Genomic DNA, 12718 nt, shown 5'->3' on the forward strand with positions numbered 1-12718 from the left:
ATGAACATATATGAAGAAAATAAGTGCATTCAAAAGTATTATTTCTGGAATGAATAAACAAAGTGTGGTATAAACATACAGTGAGTATCATTCACCCTTAAAAATGAAGGGAATTCTGACACATATTGCAGCGTGGATGAACCTTGAAGACTGTTACGTTGTGACTTAGAATACTTATTTAGTCTTCATGCTGTTGCTGGCACAGAACTCCTACAACCCTTAGGCGCTCTAAGATTTGAATCAGTTCTAATAAGATGGATGAAACTGGAGCCCATTATACAGAGTGAAGTAAGCCAGAAAGATAAAGAACATTACAGCATACTAACACATATATATGGAATTTAGAAAGATGGTAACAATAACCCTATATGCAAAACAGAAAAAGAGACACAGAAGTACAGAACAGACTTTTGAACTCTGTGGGAGAAGGTGAGGGTGGGATATTTCAAAAGAACAGCATGTATATTATCTATGGTGAAACAGATCACCAGCCCAGGTTGGATGCATCAGACAAGTGCTCGGGCCTGGTGCACTGGGAAGACCCAGAGGAATCGGGTGGAGAGAGAGGTGGGAGGGGGGATCGGGATGGGGAATACGTGTAAATCTATGGCTGATTCATATCAATGTATGACAAAACCCACTGAAATGTTGTGAAGTAATTAGCCTCCAACTAATAAAAAAAAAATTAAAAAATTTAAAAAAAAAAAGAGTGAAAAAGTATCTTGATAATTGTAACAAGCCCCTTTCAACTACACCTGAGTTTTAGTGAATGCATCTGTTTGTCAGAAAAACCAAACACCTGATTAAAGGGTCGGCAGTTTCAACCCAGCCCCCATGTCCAGGGATGAGAGGGACTGGAAACCGTTGAACCACCAATGGCCAATGCTTTAATCAACCTTGTCTAACTATGTTTCTAAGTATGTTTCTATGAAGCCTCAATAAAAAACCAGTAGGATGAGGTTCACGGAGCTTCCCAGCTGGTGAACCTGTGCAGGTGCTGGGAGGGTGACTCACCTGGAGAGGCCCGGAAGCCCCTGCCACTCCCCCACCTTGCTCTGCATGGCTTCCATCTGGCTGTTTCTGACTTGAATCCTTTTATAATAAACTAGTGATCTAGTTGAGTAGACTGTTTTCCTGAGCTGTAAGTCACTCTAGAAAATTACCAAACCCAAGGAGGGGGTTATGGGAACCCTGATTTATGATCAGTCCATAAGAAAAACAGGTAGCCACCTGGACTCATGACTGGCTCTGAAGTTGAGAAGGGCCAGTCTTGTGGGACTGAGTGCTTAACCCATGATGAGGTCTAACACTAACTCCAAGCAGATAGTGTCAGAACTGACTTAAATTGCAGGACAGTTGTGTCTGGTGAGTTGGAGAACTGGTTGGTATTGGTTAGTACACACACGGTGTCAAGAAGTACTGAGTCACCAAAAGACAAATACTGCGATTCCAGTTATACGAGAGGCCTCAGTTCAGTTCACTTCAGTTGCTCAGTTGTGTCCAACTCTTTGTGACCCCATGAATCGCAATACTCCAGGCCTCCTTGTCCATCACCAACTCCCGGAGTTTACTCAAACTCATGCTCATCGAGTTGGCGATGCCATCCAGCCATCTCATCCTCTGTCGTCCCCTTCTCCTCCTGCCCCCAATCCCTCCAAGCGTCAGGGTCTTTTCCAATGTGTCAACTCTATGCATGAGGTGGCCAAAGTACTGGAGTTTCAGTCGGCATCAGTCCTTCCAGTGAACACCCAGGACTGATCTCCTTGCCTAGACTAGTCAAATTCACAGAAACACAAAGTAGAATGGTGTTTGTTGGGGGGAGGGGCAGCGTGGGGATTGTTTAATGGACACAGAGTTTCAGTTGGAAGACGAAAAAGCTCTGGAGATGGACTGTGGTGATGGTTCCACAGCAATGTGAATATAATCGACGCCCATAATAGTACATTTAAAAATGGTTAAAATAGTTCACTTGTGTTATGTATATTTTACCATGTAAGGGAGGAGAAAATTCCTTTTCCTTTTACCCTTCTAGGACCTCTGGCTGGGGCCTGGGAAATTCAATTGATGTAAGACAGATGAACAAGACAAAAACAGTTTATTAACCTGTACGGCCAGAGAAGGCAATGGCACCCCACTCCAGTACTCTTGCCTGAAAATCCCATGGATGGAGGAGCCTGGTGGGCTGCAGTCTATGGGGTCGCTAAGAATCGGACACAAGTGAGCTACTTCGCTTTTACTTTTCACTTTCATGCCTTGGAGAAGGAAATGGCAACCCACTCCAGGGTTCTTGCCTGGAGAATCCCAGGGATGGGGGAGCCTGGCGGGCTTCCATCTATGGGGTCGCACAGAGTCGGACACAACTGAAGCGACTTAGCAGCAGCAGCAGCAACCTCTACGGCATGCACGTGTATGCAAGAAGTCTTTCATCACACAGACAGTTGTTGCTGTACTCACATGTGTTTGTAAAAGTGCTTCATTTTTAAGAAGATTCATGGGAAGGACTTTTGACAAGTACAGATTTCTGATAAGTTTCAAACCACAAGCTAAACTTTGTAAGAAATTATGGAGTCCTAATGGAAAACCCGAGCCTTCATAAAACCATTAACAAAAAGGACTAGTTGCTGAGTAAACTGGAGGATATGCTTATAAATTTTACTGTTTTTGTCTAAAATATTAGTGATTTAAGTTCGTGTTTTCCTAACATAAGAAAATCCTTCCCTCAAGCTAAGTATGACTTACAACAATTTGGTAAATTACACTCTATAAGTAGAATTAAAACATTTGTGTTTTCTTTCTACCTGATCCTTACAAAAACTGGAAACTCTTAGGTTCCCAGAAGCTGTGTCAGATAACTAAGGAAGGCTACCTCCTAACAGGGGCAACTCTTTCACCTCTAGCTGAATGACACATGTTGTCTGAACTCAGTTTCTCGTCTGTAAAATGGGTATTAAAAAGTAATATCTGGGACTACCCTGGCAGTCCAGTGGTTAAGAATCTGCCTTGCAATGCAGGGGGAGTTGGTTTCAATCCCTGGTCAGGGAACTCAGAGCCCACATTGCCAGCAGAGCAACTAAGCCTGAGCACCACAGCTATTGAGCCTGCCCGCTCCATATAAGTCCATGCACCACAATGAAAGATCTCACATGATACAACATAGGTCCTGAGTGCCACAACAAAGCCCCAACAAAGCCAAAATTAAAAAACAAAAGTAATAACTATCTCATGGAGTTATTGTTTATGTGAAAGTGCTTGTTGTAATTTCTGATGCAGAAGGGATATTCAATAAGTGGAGGTTATTATAGCAAGATATTTTATCAGAATATTACATTAATTGTCCTTGCTATGGTATGAATGCTTGTGCTAAAGGAATGAAAATGGAATCCTTGAGGTTATAGCTTAAAGACTACTGGTGCTGGCATAAAGAGCACAGTTTGCAAGAAAACTTAACCAACCAAATTTTCCTCCAGAGAAGAAAGATTGAAACCCAAGTCAGAGGAAAGCAAAGGTCTGGGGACAAGAGGCAGAGAGTTGGCAACCCCTGTCCCCAATGGTCACCATCCTCAACCTCCCAGGCAAGGGCAAAGTAGGGGGGATACAGGATATCACAGAAACCCCCCCCCAAGTACAGCTGGTTCCTTACCTCCTGCTAGAAGCCAGGTGAGTTGGCTGCTTTGCAGAGGAGCCTCCCATACCATCATCTTGTCTTACAAGTTAAATAGAAAAACCTGATTTCCCACTTGGGGTCTGGAAAATTCAGAAAGGGGGAGGCAGCAAGCTTACAGAGTCTGTAAGCCAGGATGAGAGAATGCCATTGAGGGTGATGAAGTGTGTGCCGTCCATCTGGAAAGCAGTTGAGAACTCAGTTACATCCTTCCTTTAAAATCTCACAGCAGAGTTGATTTTAAAAACAGAATACATTTTAAAAAAACATTTACCCAAAAAAGTGGAAACCAGACTTTGGTAAAGTTTAAGAAACAACACCAGGAAGATAAATAAGAACTCTTCCTAAAACTAGATTATCTGCTTTATAATCAGGTTAGACTCATAGTCTCTATTCTTCATCCTCCACATTACAAGTGGTGCAGGAGAAAGAAAGATTTCATCCTGAGAGACGTGAGAGTACCAGGGACCAGCTTCCAAGTGAGGGTCTATGGCTTCCTGTGGGAGAGAGTTGAAGAGAGAGCTGAAGTAGAGTGAAAATGGATTTATTGAGGGAGATAGACACTCCATAGTCAAAGTATGGACCCTCTCAGAAGGTGAGAGGACCCAGGTTGTTAGTTGTCGTGGGCTGGGTAATTTCATACGATAATAAGTGGGATGAATATTCTTGCTATTCCAGGGGAGGAACAAGGATTTTCAAGAACTGAACCACTGCACACTTTTGAAATGGAGCAGGACCCTATGGTCCTTGCCCCTCTGTCTTCTGCCTGCCTTTTGTCTGTTGAAAATCTTTAGCCAAAGAATAAATTTAATCCCAGAAGTGAGAACATGCAGATACAAAGAAAAACAGTTAAAGGAGACCAAATAATAATAATGTAGTCATTAAGCATAGTCAAGGACCTCTTAATTCCTTCCCAAGGGCTACAGATAATATTCTGAGCTGTATCCTGTGAACTGTCTTATAGGTACTGAAAACCCCTCCAGGTAAAAGAACTACATGATGATCAGACTGTAGCCATGACATAAGCTGCCACAGTTCTGAGAATGGACCTTGAGAAATGGGACTAAACCATCCCTGGAACTGAAGAGTAACTATATTTAAAACAATCGAGATGAAGCTGGTCCGACCACCAGTGATCAATCTCAAGATGACTGTCAACACTGACTCTGCTGTTTCTACATGTAACCCTCTCCCTCTGTCTATAAAAGCTCTTGTCCATTCATTCTCAAGGGAGCAGGCAGTCAGCCTTTGGACAGGTGCCCACCCTCCCCCCCCCACCACCACATACTGGCATCCAAAATAAAGTAAATGTTCCTTTCTACCAACATGGCCTCTTTACTGGCTTTTGAGTGCAAGAAGCTAGACCACCTCTTCAGTATCACTTTTGGCTTTCTATGGTCAGCCTTGGAACTATCACAGCACCTGTCATGGTGAGACAGGAGTGAATTTTAGTGTTATGATGAAAGTGTAATAAATTAGAGGTCAGAGGCCAGACCATACTCAACACCATCTTGATTTTAGCTGGTTCAAGTCAGTTTTTGTGGGATCCTGTTTTTCCTCAATATCTGTGCCCCCTTCCTTCCTGTCTCACAATCACAGAAACACTGTTTCCAGAGTGATGAGGCTGTGTCAGCCTCTCATCTGGGAGTCCAGACCTGGTTCTCTGTGTACCCTGATGCTTAGGCCCTTCCCTTTCCCATTTAAACAATACCAGGTTGTCTTCCTCAAATGAAGTGCACCACAGACTCCCACTTATTTCAGAAGCAACACCAAGCCCCAGCCAAGAGGGAGTTACCTTATGTGTAAAAAACCAAAAATGATTATATCAATAATTTCCCTTTTGGATCTTCAGTCATAGAAGAGAAATTTGTCTCTTTCTCTTCATCAAGATTATCTCAAAAGGTAACAAAGGAAACAGTCATTAGAGGTAAGCTGGGGCCCTTAATATTCAGGGAGGCTGGGCTGTGACGGAACAGTCACTGATAAAGCCCATCAACCATTCCCTGGGAGTAAAGTCAGAATCTGGATAATGAAGTGAAGTTTACCTTTTATCGCTCCCTTTGTGCTGAGTCTTGTTTCACTTGCTCACAGGGCGCCTCGTGCAGAAGCCTCGCACCTGGACCTTCGACGAGACTCCCTGGTGTGAAATGGCTGTGCCGACACCTCAGCTCTGGGGGCCGCGTGCACAGTCTCTGTGCCCAGCCCTGTGATTCAAGATGGCGGCCAGGGGGCCGTGTGGAGAGATGCTGAGCCTAGCACTGTGATTCAAGATGGCGACCAGGGGGGCGTGTGCAGAGATGCTGACCCAGCACTATGATCCGGAGCCACGGGCAGCACAGCTGAGCCTGTCCTGTGAGAACCCACCCATCCCCCAGCTGACAAGAATCACACACAGCAGTCCCAGGGGTGCTTTTAGGAGAAAGCCTGTCCTCTATAGCACATTCTATGGACACAAGCCATACCTGACAGAGGGGCTTCCCAGGTGGCTTAGCAGTAGAGAACCTGCCTGCCAGTGCAGGAGACTCGCATTGATCCCTGGGTCAGGCAGATCCCCTGGAGCTGAAATTGGCAGCCCCCTCCACTATTCTTGCCTGGGAAATCCCATTGACAGTGGAGCCTGGAGGGCTGCAGTCCATGGGGTTGCAAAGAGTCAGACGTGACTGAGTGACTGAGCACACACACACCGGGCAGAAGGAACCCTTTGGCCTTTGGGGTCTGACTGGGGAGGGTCGGTAACAAAATAGGAAGAAATCAAAGCCATCTTTGGTTTTCCTGGTGGCTCAGATGGTAAAGAATCTGCCTGCAATGGAGGAGACCCAGGTTCAATCCCTGAGTTGAGAAGATTCCCTGGAGAAGGGAATGGCCTCCCACTCCAGTATTCTTCCCTGGAGAAGTCCATGGAATTCTGGTGGGCTATATAGTTTGTGGAGTCACAAACAGTCAGACACAACTGAGCAACTTACGCTTGTTCATACTTTCTAGCAATGAAAGCAGCTGCCATTTGGGAAGACATGAGATCTTTTGCCTCCAACAACGGTTCTCACTTGGCTGCAGGGTGGAATCACCTGTGGGGTTTTAAAAAGTGTTGACTCCTGCTTTCCTTCCCCCGAGATTCTGATTTAACGAGATGAGGCTTCAGCACTGGGCTTTCAGAGAGCTCCCCTGTAGCCAAGTTTACAAACCCCTGGCCTTTGCCATACTGACGATATAAAGAACTGTACCTGGTTGAGAAAACAGAGTAAACTGATGGAGTGATTCTGCAGGAGCAGGAGTGTGCGTTTCTGTGTATAAGGTGTAGATGAGGTGGGGTCTATGACCCCTTTTGCCCCGTGTGAGGCCTTCCTGGCCTCTTTCTGTGGTCTTGGCACGCTGCTCACCTGGACACGTGGATTCTGCTGCCCCCTGCTGGTGATTTTCAGTGTGGCCCAGTTTTCCCTGGAGGTTTCACACAAGCCCCGCCTTAGGTCAGCACAAACTTATGAGCACCTCATCTACACCCTGCACACAGAAACGCACACTCCTGCTCCTGAAGAATCACTCTGTTTACTCTGTTTCCTCATCCAGGTACAGTTCTTTATAGCCACAGTGTGTGCTAGTTCAGCACAACCCTATGAGCTTGCTGGGAGGGAAAGCCTGGGAACTGTAACAGGATGAGCAGCTCGGCAGTAACTTCAGGAGCTGCTCCTGCGCAGGGAAGCTCACGGAGCTCCAGGCCACTGGCCAAGCACGGGTCTGGCACATGCCTGTGACTGGAACATTCCTGTGCCTGGGGTTTGAGGTGTGTGTGTGTGCTCAGTCGTGACGACTCTCTGGGACCCCGTGGACAGAGGATGGGATTTCCCAGGCAGGAATACTTGGAGTGGGTTGCCATTTCCTCCTCTAGGGGCTGTTGCCCTACCAGCCTCTGTTCCAGCTCCAGCCGTGTCCCTGCAGGACCAGGAGGTCTCCCTGCCCAGAGACCTACTCAGCAGCTTCAGCCTGACCCCCCGGGTAGGTCTGTGTGGCCCCTCCAGGCGCCTGCAGCCCCTTTGCTCCTGTTGCCCCTGACTCGGGTCCTTCCTTCTGCAGGGCAGCCCCCGAGAGCCCCATGGTCGGCAGGAGGACACCCTTGCCCCATTCTGGTAGCTTCTCCCTGCAGCCAGCTCCTGGGGGTGGGGTCAGGCCAGGTTGTGAGCAGAATCAGGAGAGAAGCAGGAAGGTGTGAGCTCGTGGTCGGCAGCTTCCTCTGACCTGGGACCTCCCTCTCTTCTCCCTGATGCTTCCTGCTCCTCTCCACATTCCCCCCCGCCCCCATTACAAGTTTTCCTATAGCTCTGCTGTGGATCAGAGTCACCAGGGGAGGGGTTAGAATATAGGTTCCTAGGGTCCAGCCTCAAAGATCTGATCGAGGGAGTCACACAAGTGGGGCCTGGAAATTTGAATTTTTAACCAACATCCCATTGGATGTGACACAGGGGGATCTCTGAACACTTTGAGAAGCATTTAACAGACCTGCCACTCACATCTGTGGGCCCTGGGTCAAGAGTATAAATGAAGCCCATCCTATATATTTAAATATTTAAAGGTTAAAAGTCAAGCTAACACATTGTCAAGTACACCCTCATAACCACCTGGCAGGCTGGGATTCCTGGACCCCGGGGTTTGGAGCCAGAAGGCAGGGCAGCAGAAGGAGGGGCCGCCCCAGCCCCCAGTCCTCCCCCTGTTCTTTCCACCTCTGGCTCTGACCCTCTTTGTGTCCTGAAGAATCTGCTGCTCAAGCAAGAGCATTACAGCCTTCAAGTCCAAGCTCAGGCCGCCCTCTTCCCGCCCTAAACAGCTGTATCTTGACCACCTGTCAAGCTGGGGACATGGGCCCCAGGAGGAGGCCTGCACTGGCGCTGGGAGCAGGGGTTCTGGGGTCCAGGTGCTCAGAGCATGGCCTGGAGGGGGCGGGGCTCCAGGTGGCCACACCCCCTGGTCCTCTCTGGCTGCCTGCACCTGGGGAGGTGCAACCACAGGATGACCTGAGCAGGGCCTCTAAACCAGCGCTTCTCTAACTGTACTGTGAGCAGGACTCACCTGGGATCCATAGATTCTGAGTCAGTGTGTCTGGGGTAGAGACAGGGTTCCACGTTCCTAACAGCCTCCCAGGCCAGCTGATGCTGCTGGTCCACAGGCCACACTTAGAAAAGCAGAACTCTGGGGCAGAATGGGCAGAGGTTTCCTATAAAGGACCAGGAAATACATTTTCGGGATTTTCACATTGGATGGTCTCTGCAACCCCTCAACTCTGCTGGTGGAGCACAAAGGCAGCCACAGACAAATATTAGTGAATGAGGATGGCTTTGCTCCAATAAAACGTTATTTTTGAACACTGAAATTTGCATTTCATGTAATTTTCGTATGAGACAAATATTCTTCTTTGGATTCTTTCAATCATTTAAAAATATTAATATAGAAACTGTTCTTAGCTAACAGGCCATAAGGAACAGATAGTGGGACAGACTTAGCCCCAAATCTCTAAAACACAAGGTTGTTTTAAAATAACCACAACATCAATGTCCAACCTAAAAACAATTATCAATCATTTTTAACATCATCAAATACCCTTTTCGTCTTAATATATAATCACTGTTTAATTTGTCCTTTTATCCTTTCCCCGTCCGACAGTAGCTCAGTATCCTGCACTCTGTAAATGTTGTCATACTACTTCACCAGTAGATGGCACTGATAATTGTGACATTAGCTAACAGTTTACACAAAGGAAGACATCATTTGTATGCAATTTGCAATTATAAATAAATATATGAACACAAAAACTGAAAATAGCCTATTGACTGTGTGCATCATGAATAAAAGCTCAATACATTCCAATTTCAAGGAAAAATATTTATGTCAAACAAATTTTATTTTTTTTAAAAAAAGAGATAACATGGGAAGCTCCTGTCATCTTTACTAGGTCAACAATTTTTAGTGTTAAATAATGGAGGCCCTTGTATTTTTATAATTTTCTGTTTAAGAAAAAAAGCAAATTGAATCTATTTGCACAAATGATCTATGTTAAAACTCATTATAAATGTACTATCTGAATAAAAACTTATTTTCCAAACTTGCTCCAGTCTGTTGTGAAGAACAAGGACTTAGGATGTGAGATTTGGATGGAATCTTTAAGCCCATCTAGTTGACCCTTTCTCAGTAACAGCAGACTTATATCACATTATGAAATCTCATAGCAATGTAATGGTTTTCTGTGTAATTTGCCATCTTTCTGCCAGTGATCTCCCCTTCCCTCCAGCCCAGTCCTGCTATAAACATAAACTATTAAAAATATATAATTACTTAATAAAATTAGTTTCTGACTTTGGCATATTTTGTACAATTCATCTAGAAAAAGAAGTTTAAAAAATCATCAACCTGAGAGTATAAGTGAGATCATAATTACAGTCATACTCCAAATCTCAATATTCTGTCCTCCCACCTGCTTAAATACCAGTTCACACAGCCACAGAGGACCCAGTCTACAGGGAGTAGGAGAGGGGTGTCTCAGAGCTGTTTCTTTCTATTGGTATATGAGGATGTCATGTGATTTATCTAAGACCACACGGGCCATTTGTGTGAGATGAGGGTCTTTTGACTCCAGGCTGACAGGATTCTAATCGAACCTGAAGGTTTGTACTTCATATGCAGTGCTAATATGTTCAACACTCTGCTGTTTTAAACAAGGTAAAGTTCTTGTTGTCATAAAGTCTTTAAATTATACCTTTTTTTCCTGCTTGTTACTGGACTATAATATTTTTTTCTAATTCCCATCCCTGTATCAAAAGAAAGCCCTGTCATAAAATTTAACAATCCCAGTTTAAGGCAGCTGAGGGCCTTGTACATTGCTTCTCAAAGCCTGACAAATTTTTGCAAACTGCTTGGAGAAGATGGGGAAGTCCTACCCAGACAAACTGAATCAGAACTCCTGGGGAAGTTGAAGCAGGAATCTTAATAGTAGCAAATATTTCTTCCCCATGATTAACAGTGCCATCTACTGGTGAGATGTAGTATGACAACATTTACAGGGTGCATTTACATTTACAGACACTGAGCTACTGTGGGACAGGCCAAGGATAGAAGGACACGTTAGACAGTGATTGTATATTAAGACGATGCTGAATCTATCTTCTATGAAATAATTATAAATTCAAACACTAAAAGGGCATTTTATGATGTTAAAAATTATTGCTAATTGTTTTCAGGTAGGACATTGATGTGGTTATTTTAAAACATCCTTGTGTTTTAGAGATTTGCACAGAAAACCATTACATTGCTGTGAGATTTCATAATGTGGTTTCAGTCTGCTGTTAGCTGAGGAGGCTCAACCAGATGGGCTTAAAAATTCCATCCAAATCTCACATCCTGATTCGTTGTTCTTCACAACAGGCTGGAGCAAGTTTGGGGAAAAAAGCTTTTATTCAGATAGTACATTTATAATGAGTTTTAACCTGCTAAAGTGTGAATTTTATTTCATCTAGAGTTGAAATAAAATTCAGTGCAATAATGGATGTGAATCTGCTTGGTACAGAGTTTCCTAGACTGATCCATGATCTTAACAGTCAGTTCTTTAACAACAGCAGCAAAAATCTATGCAAGGATATATGTTCTAAATATGTTTATAAGAGGTTATTACCAAAACAAGACAATGTCCCTTTTACAATGGTACAGCACACCTGGGGAGATCAGGAAATAAGGGTATCTCACGTGTCCATATATGATGCCCATGGACAGGTAAGCAGCATGCTGTCTACTCAACTGTGTCACCAGCCTGTATGAGTCATAATTTCAGCACATATTTGTGAGAGTTTCAATGTTCCTTGTATATTAAAACGTTTTTTCTATTTGTCTCATGAATGGCTCTGAAAGACCCACAGTTTTAAACAAAAAGTCAATCTTGTGGCTCTGAAAATAGAAAAAGTTGAACAATTCAGAATGAAGATGAATAATTTCAGCCTTCAGATCCTGAAAAACTGAAAGGTGAGCTATCCAAGATGAAATAAATAATGATTTTCAGAAAAGCCCATTGCAAAAATGTCCCAATGCTGCCAAACATGCCATTTATGTTCTTCTCCCCATTATCATGACACCCTCTGTGCTCCAACAGAAACAGAATAAGTGAAGAGACTTGATGTTGCACCTGATATGAAGTCTGACTCAGCCCAAATGTTAGTGCCTAATAAAGGCAGGGACGTACAATAGAGTTCATTAAGAATGTATTCAGTATATTGTGTTTTATAATACAAAGTGTAAACTGAAAGATGCTTCACTTTATTTTTATGTAGTTTTTATAATTTGTTCTCAACAAAATAGTTAAATTTGTATAAATTAATTACTTGTCCATTATAGTGTATGCTAAATCATATAAACTATAATAAAAAACAATTCAATAAAAATTGAGCATAAAATTTGAAAAGGCCTCCCACTAAAGAAAATCTACATGGCAAACAAACAAATGCAAAGATGTTCAACATCACTAGCCATTAAGGAAATTCAAATTAAAACCAAATGATATACTATTACACGTCCATTAGAATGGCTAAGATTAAAAAGACTGACAAACCCAAGTGTTGGCGAGGATGTCAGGAAGATGGAATTCTCATTTATTTCTTAACACAAGAGACATTTATTCTCTTACAGTTCTGGAGGCCAGAAGTCTGAAATCAGGGGACAGGCAGGTCCACACTCCTTCTGGAGGCTCTACCAGAGATCCTCCTCTTCCGTCTTCCAGTGGCTGTTGGCTTCCTTGACTCCCAGCTGCAGTCTCTCTGCTTCACCATAACGTCACCTTTCCTCCACCTGTCTATCTCTAAAGTCTCTGAGCCTCTCTTACAAGGATATGTGTTATAGCACTTAGGATCCACCCAGATAATCTAGGATGAATTCTTCCTCTGGAGATCCTTACTTAATCACATAACTTACCACATTAGGTAATTTTCACAGGTTCCAGGGATTAGGATACATATGTATCTTTAGCCCACTGTTGTTGCACCTCATTTTATGCTGATTGGTTTAAGTCTTAGGTCATTGCTATCTATAATC

This window comes from Cervus canadensis, chromosome 9, assembly GCF_019320065.1.
Source record: "Cervus canadensis isolate Bull #8, Minnesota chromosome 9, ASM1932006v1, whole genome shotgun sequence".
NCBI classification, from domain to species: Eukaryota; Metazoa; Chordata; class Mammalia; order Artiodactyla; family Cervidae; genus Cervus; species Cervus canadensis.